The following is a 10,928-nucleotide window of genomic DNA, read 5'->3' as shown; positions in this document are numbered from 1 at the left end:
CTTTGACCTTTTACTGTTTCTTGAAGCGCCAATCAGTGTTGCTACTTTAGCATGTTACTAATAGCCATGAGTGATTCGGCAATGCAGTGCATGTCTAGGAAAGCAGTTGATTTGGAATGGAAAGATTCGAGTAGAAAGGGAAGACGACTAAAATTTAGTAATTTAACATGTATTCATAGGTCGACCATTACACTTACCATGAGGGTATTGAGTGTAATTGTGGATACAAAGTTAAACATGAACTTGAGTTCACCTCTTTCGAGGATGAGGCATTAAATAACTAGCTACTGGAGTAGCAGGTGATGTCTGGGGTATTGCGAGTAACAAGATCCTCATGTTAGTAGTAAATCCCTTCCGCATGTGATCGGATTTCTACATAGAGCTGTTAAACAACCTTAAAGGGATTAAGAATATTATGGCTCTTAATGCTCGCAGGTCGCACGAACTATTTGCCGGTATGAATTATGTGTGTTGCTTTCACGGTAGTTACTAGTTTGGATCTAGTCCACCAGTGCGAAGCGGGAGATGTTGGATATAAGGTTTGGGTCGTGGGTCTCCCATGTGGACTGACCCGACCCGTTTTAAAAAGAGAAAAAAAGGGGATAAAACCTAAGGAGGTTATACGTAGGTTCTGACTCCTAAAAAAAAAAAAACTACCGCACGTTTTCTTTTGTGAAACGTGAGAACGTGGAGGAACAATTATCATCGGTAGTTCTCCCATCTCCTCTTCTCTATATACTCCTCTTCAGTACAGAGATTAAGTGTGGCAAAAAAAATTGTGAAAGGAAGAACGCAGTGAACTTTGGGCATTTAGTTTGTGAACAAAAACTCTGTTTCCTGGAGATTCAGAATACGATTTGGGGCAATTCTTTGGTGGTGAGTTCAACGGTTTCCGCTGCATCAACAAGGTACACAATTCGTTGTTCTCTCCCCTCGGTTTAATCTAACAGTATCCAACTCACTGGACGACTAATTTAGATTTGTGTCGCGTAAAGCCGTCTAAGGGAGAAGCCCTCTCTATTATCATGAAAAACATCTTTTTCTTTTTTATACGCATTTGATATCTGGAACATATATATTGATGCTTGAGATATGATCACGCCCAACTGTAGTTCTAAAAAGGATAAGTGGTCGCTGCAAATATAATCCGGTCTAAAAATCCAGAGTCGAATCCCAGAGAGAACTAATGTTTAAAGAAGTAAATTGACAACTAGGGATGTTGGAGACTAAATTAAGGAGGTCTAGAGTTTTGATTTCCTCACAATTGTCGGAATCCTTCCCGCTACGTCTTCTATAATTTCGCCTAATTATTCTCTACCGAGCGTGAGTAGTTCGAGTGTCGTAACTCTCTTTCGAGCAACTACTTTACTAGACATATTCTTTCGAACTTACTAGCTGGCACTAGTTCACCGCTCACTACGATCGCATCAAGGTTTAGTTATTTTTAATCCCTCCTTTAAACCCTCTGTATTGATTTTTCATATACGTTAGGAGTGATGTTGTTCAACAACTACCTAAATGTGTATCATTTACAAGCAATACACACTAAATTGGCATAATCAATTGATGGTCATTCAATCAACAGTAATAAACACGTAGTTGAACAAGTAGCAAAATCCAATGCCTGAATTATATAAAAATATAACAAGAATTTAACTTACAAAAGGTTCCATCAAAACCCTAGATAACAAATTAGTCATTCATATAGTATGTAAAAATACAATACTAGAATTCATATCCAATAATAGAAATAGGAAGAAAAAAGTGAAAAATTCGTAGAAGAATTCTCCGACTTGCTCCTAGAGTGTTCTTGCCTCCTTAGATCGAATCCCCTCTAAGAAAACGTCCAACCCCTTATCTTAGACATGTTTAGGGAGTATTTATAGGCTAGAGTCGAAGTCTCCAAGTGCAAAGTTGAGTAGAAAATAATTTATTTATGGACTAGGGGACCAGGCTATAAGCCAGGCGAGGCATGGTCTGTAGTGCGCCATAAGCCATGCGAAACCCGGTCTAAAGCCTGGTGGAGCTCGCCTTATGCCAGGCGAGGCGAGGTCTATAGTGAGAAACAACGTGCTGTAGAGCTAGCAATGCCTGGACTGGCGTCAGGCTCGGGTACTTCATGCTTTGTGCTCTTTTCTTGTATTTTTATCCTCATTTCGTGCAACCTTCACTTGTCTTTTCTTCTGATGTTCCTACATATAAAATAACATAATTTAGCTCAAATATCGCACAATTAACCACTAAACTAACGACATGTAAAGCGAGTAATGTACTGAAAATATAGCATTTTGGCCAAACATCGAGATACTTATACATAAGAAATGAAATGCGTATATAGACATCCTGAAATTCGCAACACAAAAGAATGATGCATTTTATGCTAAAGAAAGGATATATCGAGCCTTTATTAGTTGCAATTTGTACCCATTTTTACATGGCTTAATTCACAGTGGTAATTGTAAGGAAGTTTTACCTCATGTAGTAAACTATTACACACTATTTATTATAAATCAAAATAATTTTAAAATATTATTACGTATAGCTACCATTTTTATTTTATAGCAACATTTATTTATACCTACCATTGAGGCATAAAATACGCCAATTATGTTCGTTCTCTCTCTCTCTCTTCCTCCCCCTCTCTCTCTATCTTCCTCCTCCTCTCTCTCTCTCTCTCTCTCTATCAACAAGATTCTCAATCCTCTCTCTTCTCCATCAAGTCAGCAGAATCGTCGGCGTCGTCATAGTAGTCGTCGTTAGAATCCTCGTCGGCGTCATCATCTATTATTGGCTTATCCTCTTAGGCGAACAAATCTGTCCATGGCTACGCCGGAGAAGATTTGAGGGCCGGGTTTTTGTTCGTTTTTATTTTTACTTTTAATACAATGTATACAGTATTTTGCTTGGCCGAAAAACGGCATCTCCGGCGAACTTTCTTCTCTTATTTACTATTTTAGTCACACATATAATGATACAAATTTATTGTATTTTGTACAAATACACTCAAATACATTGTATTTTGTATAAATATATTATTTTTTCGCTTGTATTTATATATCCCGGAGGTCTGTATTTTTTGAATACAGTCGAATTGAATACGATGAATTGAATACAATGTATAATAGTGAATAATGAATATCTGTGAATTGAATACAATGTATACAGTCGAATTGAATGGAACGGTGTATACCTTATTTCCTGATTACCTCACTGTATTTATAAATACAGTCGCGCGAATACATGGAATACAGCACAATAGCAGCGAAATTTATGTAAAATTAATTTTGTTGAGTTAAATTAGGAGTGATACATGTTAACAGATCCTATTTCTGTTACTAAACAACTGGATCCCCCTATTTTTTTTAGGCGAATTCCGCTACTGTATTCATGAATACAGTAGCGCGAATACAACAAATAGAGTCGCACATCTGGACTATTTTTAGGCGAATTCAGCTATTGTATTCATGAATAAGTAGCGCGAATACGACGAATACAGTCGCGTAGCAGCAAATTTTATGTAGGGTTGATTTTGTTGAGTTAAATTAGGAGTGACACACGCTAATTGATTCTCTTTTCGTTATTACATAGCTAGACTCCCTATTTTTTAGAAAAATTTCGCTACTGTATTCATGACTACAGTAGTACAACGAATTCAATCGCACAGTTGGATTCCCCTATTTTTTAGGCGAATTTCGCTAGTGTATCCATAAATCAGTAGCGTGAATACAGTCCCATAACAAGTAAATAGTAGCTATAGGAAATAATTATGTATATGGTAGATATAGGAAGTTAATAGCCACTAAACAATAGTGGTTTCTGAAAATTCTTCTAAGTATTGGGTTTGCCAAAATTGTGTGGGGTGGCCCCTTTTTAAAGTGGTATTTACTTTGTATCCAGCATTTTCAATGCTTAGCAATAGTAGCCACTAGTCTATTAAAATTAATATGAAAAGACTGTGTTACCCTTTCTTCTATCTCTTTCATGTTAGGGAGAAGAACATGGCCCTTCACCTTTAGTTTTAATCTATTGTAGAGCAAACAGTGAGATGCAAGGTAGCTCCATCAATGAACTTGACATAAACCGAGGTCTGAAGCTAAATGTGCAAGTAGAGGCATAACACAGTTTGTCGCAATAGAGAAAGTAGAAGAAGACGTACGATAGTGGTTGAATAACAACACCTAATACTGACTCGAATGTAGCTTAAATAATATATCCTCTTTCTTTCTATGATTGGTTTGGTATAAAAGACCGACAAAGACAAAGATGTGATGACTTTTTCAGGCGCTGCTACAAAGTTGATTAAGGTAACCTTAACAAATACAAAGACGTGAATCACTTTTTTAAGGGCTGATCCCGAACTTACAGTTACAAGTTCAAAAGCTAAGGACACTTGGTCCTGAACTTCGAATTCCAAGTTCAAAAGTTAAGGACACTTGGTCCTGAACTTAGAATTACAAGTTCAAAAGTTAAGGACACTTGGTCCTGAACTTAGACTAACAAGCTCAAAAGTTAAGAACAATAGGTCCTAAACTTACAGTTACAAGTTCAAAAGTTAAGGACAATAGGTGCTGAAGTCCTGAACTTAGACTAACAAGCTCAAAAGTTAAGGACAATAGGTCCTGAACTTAGGCTAAGAAGCCCAAAAGTTAAGGACAATAGGTCCTGAACGTAGACGAACAAGCTCAAAAGTTAAGGACAATAGGTCCTGAACTTAGACTAACAAGCTCAAAAGTTAAGGACACTTGGTCCTGAACTTACAATAACAAGTTCAAAAGTTAAGGACAGTCGGTCCTGAACTTAGACTAACAAGCTCAAATTTTAAGGACAATAGGTCCTGAACTTAGACTTACAAGTTCAAAAATTAAGGACAAGTAGTCCTTAACTTAGAGTTACAAGCACATAACTTAAGGACATGTGGTCCTGAACTTCGAGTTCCAAGTTTAAAAGTTAAGGACATGTAGTCCTGAAGTCCTGAACTTAGAGTTGCAAGTTCAAAAGTTAAGGACACTTGGTCCTGAACTTTTATGAGCAGAAGGGTGTTTTCGTCCGGGCAGGTAAAGTTTATTAAAGCAGTGGCTAAAGACTAAAGACATTTTAAACAGTGACTTAAAAGTAAATACATATGTTATTAGTGGTCAACCTTGCACTTCCCTGTTCTCTGCATCTAGTAGAATAAGGCTCTAAATGGGCTTTAGAGGGCCCATTGAATGGGTCTAACCTATAAAACTCTAAGCCTTTCAATTTGAATTTGAATTTTCTTCTGATTTTGTTAGAGTGGGAGAAATAATGATCATTATTACACTCAAGTTGGCGGAAAGCTCTCATTTTTAATATTTTCAAAATTAAAATAAATTGTTCATAGATAAGAATATGAAAATTATGGAAAATACATTAATTAATTATAAAATTCAAGAGCCAAAATGTTCAAAAAATGCTCTGAATATCTAGACTTGATAGCACAACTGCACAAGTACATAAATTTATACTAAGTCTTCAATCTAAATTATAGGAAAAGTATATTACATAAGTTATCTTCATTCTTCAGGTATCTCAAAGAAAATTTCAAAAAAATCGTAGTATAGAAACCTTAGAGTAGACAGCCCAAGAGGTACTGGGCTTTTAGAGCCTCTGCTTAAACCAGAATGAACCCAACTATGGCACTATGAGTTACTCCGATCTCATTTTTTTCAAATTTTGATTTTTACTTACATTATTACATACGTTGCATCTCAAGCTTGATTCGTAGAATTAGTTACAAAACAATTTTTGTCACGACCCGAATTTCTCATCCTCGGGAGTCGTGATGGCGCCTACTAGTGAATGCTAGGCAAGCCAACAACTGAATTTAATTACCTTGATTCCATTTTAAATCCGTTAATCATTAAGAACCAACAGTTAATGAGAAACATAATTTAATAGGTGGAAGACTAAATTTCAAGTTGTAATAGTGCTACCAATATCAATCCATGAAAGCTGCTGGAGCATTCGTCAAACCGAACGTCATCACCAAGAACTCATAATGCCCGTACCGAGTGCGGAAAGCTGTCTTAGAGACATCGGACGCCCTAATCCTCAACTGATGGTAGACAGATCTCAAGTCGATCTTAGAAAACACTTGGGCACCCTGAAGCTGGTCGAACAAATCCTCGATCCTCGACAATGGGTACTTATTCTTGATTGTGACCTTGTTCAATTGCCGGTAATCTAAACACATTCTCATCGATCTGTCCTTCTTTTTGACAAACAACACCGGCGCACCCCATGGCGAGACATTGGGCCTAATGAAGCCCTTATCAAGCAAGTCTTGCAACTGCTCCTTCAACTCTTTCAACTCAGGCGGGGCCATACGATATGGCAGAATAGAAATGGGTTGAGTGCTAGGAGCCAGATCAATGCAAAAGTCAATATCCCTGTCGGGTGGCATACCCGGCAGGTCTGAAGGAAATACCTCAGGAAACTCACGGACAACGGGCACAGAATCAATAGAAGGAACCTCGGCACTAGAATCACGAACATATGCCAAATAGGCCAAACACCCCTTCTCAACCATTCGCCGAGCCTTCATATATGAGATAACGCTACGGGTAGAATGACCAGGAGTCCCTCTCCACTCTAAACGAGGTAAACCCGGTAAGGCTAAGGTCATAGTCTTGGCATGACAATCCAAGATAGCGTGGTAAGGTGATAACCAGTCCATCCCCAGTGTGACATTAAAATCAACCATGTCCAACAATAATAAGTCTACTCGGGTCTCAAGACCCCAATCACAACCACGCAAGAATGATGAGCACGACCTACCACAATAGAATCACCCACCGGGGTGGACACATAAATAGGAGCACTCAGAGAATCACTGGGCATGACCAGATACGGCGCAAAATAAGATGACACATAAGAGTATGTAGACCCTGGATCAAATAGCACTGAAGCATCCCTACTACAAACCAGAACCGTAACTGTGATGACTGCATCAGAAGCCTCAGCCTCCGGCCTGGCTGGAAGAGCATAAAATCGCGGCTGGGCCCCACCACCCTGGACTACATCTCTGGGATGGCCTGCCGCTGGCTGGCCTCCACCTCTAGCGGCCTGAGCTCCACCTCTAGCACCTCTACTTCCTCCTCTGGCTAGCTGGGCGGGCTGTGGAACACTCGGTGCCTGAACCATGGCACGGGAACCCGGATGCTGAGAGCTGCTCGATGCTCGAGGACAAAATCTAGCAATGTGACCCGTATCACCACAAGTATAACAGGTCCTCGGCTGCTGAGAATGCTGACCCTGACGACTTGAATGAGCACCCCGAAAACTCTAGAGCGGCGGTGCACTGATAGGAGCTGGTGGTGCACTGTAGGACTGCTGATCAGAATACTGCATGTGAGAACCACGACCACCTGAGGCACCGTGAGAAACCTGAAGTGCTGACTGAAAAGGCCTGGGAGGATGGCCTCTACCATACGAATCCCTGCCTCCAGACGAGGCTCCACTGAATCTGCCTGAATGACGAGGCCTCTTGTCAGACCCCTGAACACCTCTCTGTGATAAAACCATCTCAACTCTCCTGGCCGCATTGGTCGCCTCCTGGAAAGAAATCTCACTCCCCATCTCCTTAGCCATCTGAAGTTGAATAGGCTGGATAAGTCCCTCAATGAACCTCCTCACTCTCTCTCTCAGTGGGAAGTATAAGTAGAGCATGGCGGGCCAACTCGATAAACCTAATCTCGTACTGAGTAACAGTCATGGAACCCTGCTCGATACGCCCAAACTGCCTCCGATAGATCTCTCTCTGATTAACGGGGAAGAAACTTCTCCAAGAATAGCTGAGTAAACTGCTCCCAAGTAAAAGCTGGTGACCCGGTTGGTCTTGCCAAACAATAATCTCTCCACCAAGTCTTGGAAGATCCAGATAGGCGAAAAGTAGCAAAATCGACCCCATTGGTCTCCACTATCCCCATGTTCCTGAGAACCTCGTGACAGCTATCTAATCCTGGGGATCCTCAGAAGATGCACTGCGGAAAGTGGCAGTGAAGAGCTTGGTGAACCTATCCATTCTCCACAAGGCATCGACAGTCATAACTGCTCCGTCACCAGCCTGGGCTACCACACCCGGCTGAACTGCTCCAACTGGCTGAGCTACTGGAGTCTGAAACTGGGGAACCACCTGCTCCGGAGTGCAAGTAGCAGGAGTCTGGGCCCCTCATCCAGCCTGAGAGACGGCTGGTGCTATAGGAAGCAAGCCTGCCTGGGTGACACTCTCCATGAGGCCCACTAGACGGACCAAAGTATCCTGTAGTACTGGGGTAGCTATGAACCCCTCTGGGACCTGAGCTAGGCCTACCGCAGCTGCCTAGGCCGAAACCTCCTCGTCAAACTCAACTTGAGGCTCCGCTACTGGTGCTGCTGCTCCGGGTTGAGCTCTGCCCCTACCTCAGCCTCTAACACGGCCTCGGCCTCGCCCTCTGCCCCTTGTGGGAGCTGCTGTTGGGGCTCGGGCTGGTGATCAGCGGATGAGGAAGCGCGTGTTCTCGGCATCTGCGAAAGAACAGAGTAGAAATTCAATTAGCATTGAGAAACCAAACCGCACGATAGGAAAGAATAGATGTGAAGTTTTTCCTAACTCTGTAGCCTCTGGGGGATAAATACAGACGTCTCCGTACTGATCCCTCAGACTCTACTAAACTTGTCTATGAATTGTGAGACCTATGTAACCTAGAGCTCTGATACCAACTTGTCACGACACGAATTTCCCACCCTCGGGAGTCGTGATGGCGCCTACTAGTGAAAGCTAGGCAAGCCAACAACTGAATTTAATTACCTTGATTCCACTTTAAATCCGTTAACCATTAAGAACCAACAGTTAATGAACAACATAATTTAATAGGCGGAAGACTAAATTTCAAGTTGTAATAGTGCTACCAATATCAATCCATAACAATCTACCCAAGAATGGTATCACAACTTCACAGAATGTCTAAGAGTACTAAAAATAAAGGTATGAAAGAAATAACAAAATACTGTCTCTGGGATTACATAAAAGAAACAGGAATAATATATAGAGGGAGACTCCAAGGCCTGCAGACGCCTGTAGGACTACCTCGGGTCGCCTGATGAACAAGGAGCAGAAATCTCACTGCGGTCCGAAATCGTCAGCACTGAGATTTGCACAAAAGAGTGCAGAGTGTAGTATCAACACAACCGACCCCATGTGCTGGTAAGTGCCTAGCCTAACCTAGGCGAAGTAGTGACGAGGCTAGGACCAGACTACCAAATAAACCTGTGCAGATAAATAATGTACGGCGGAAAAATAAAAGCAGAAATATACAGTCAAGGATGGGAGGTGGAAACATACTGCGGAGAATTATCAGGTGGCAACAGGAAGACAGCAGGTAAATATAGGGAACACCACAATTCAAATATCAACAAGAATCAGAAATCAAACAAGTGCACAGCATCACCCTTCATTCTTTTACTCTCATCCTCACCATAAAAATCAATATAAACTGCACGGCATCACCCTTCGCGCTTTTACTCTCATCCTCACCATAAAATCGATAAGATCGGCACGGAATAGAACATAGTGCGGCACGACATCACCCTTCGTGCTTTACACTCTTCCTCACAAAAATCATACACGGCATCACCCTTCGTGCTTTAACATTCTCTCACCAAAACAATGTACGGCATCACCCTTCGTGCTTTACACTCTTCCTCACCCAAACAACAAACACAAACAATAAGGGCAAGGAATAAATGAATCATAATAAAATCCCGGCAAGGGAACAATATCAAGACAAAAACATCCCGGCAAGGGAACAATATTCAAAAGCAACAACGTCCCGGCAAGGGAACAATATTCAAAAGCAACAATGTCCCGGCAAGGGAACAATACCATAATCCTCTTCTCTTTTTCACATTTACTTCACAACTTGATTCACAATTTGAGCCAATGCTCTATAAGGTTTAGTTACCAATTATTCTTCCACAATTCACCTCACAACATGAGCCAACGCTCCTCCAAGTTCAAATATTACCATTATTTCCACAAACTTTGCCCAACATTAGAAAGCATCATAAAGGCATGAACAATACAAACGGAGTCATTTTAATAATAATACAAGACTCACGGGCATGCTTGACACCAACGTATAGATACTCGTCACCATGCCTATACGTCGTACTCAACAAATATCACATAGCAAATAGGACACAACTCCTAATCCCTCAAGCTAAGGTTAGACCAAACACTTACCTCAATGCCTCGAACACAGTTCAAGCCTCAGCTATCGCTTTACCTCTTGATTCCACCACCAATTCGCTTGTATCTAGAAACAAGTTACTTAATTATATCAATAAATGCTACATGAATCAATTCTAATGCATGGAAATAAGTTTTCTAAAGTTTTTTCCCAAAAAGTCAAAAATCGACCCCAGGCCCACGTGGTAAAAACCCGAGGTTCGAACCAAAGCCAGATTACCTATTCACTCATGAACTCAAATATATAATTTGTTTTGAAATCGGACCTCAAATGGAGCTCCAGATCCCCAAAATTTGAAAAACCTAGGTTCTACCCAAAACACCCAATTTCCCCCATGAAAACCTTTGATTTTGAGTTGAAATCATGTGAAAAGATGTTAAAGATTGAAGAAAGCGAGTTAGAAATAACTTACAATTGATTGGGAGAAGAAATTGCCTTTGAAAAATCGCCCTAGAGTGTTTTGGTTTTGAAAGAGTGTGCAAAAAATGGTTGAAATGCGTCTAAGTTTTGAATTTACAGGTATCTGATGTCGCAATTGCGACCAGGGTTCGCAATTGCAAACCCTTCAGAATTCTAAGACTTTCGCATTTGCGAACAAAATGTCGCATTTGCGACCAAGTCAATTTTCCGGTCATCTTCGCATTTGCGATGGACCTTTCATAAATGCAAAGTCACATT

This window comes from Nicotiana attenuata, chromosome 7 (assembly GCF_001879085.1).
Source record: "Nicotiana attenuata strain UT chromosome 7, NIATTr2, whole genome shotgun sequence".
NCBI lineage: Eukaryota > Viridiplantae > Streptophyta > Magnoliopsida > Solanales > Solanaceae > Nicotiana > Nicotiana attenuata.
This window is presented reverse-complemented; position numbering follows the sequence as displayed.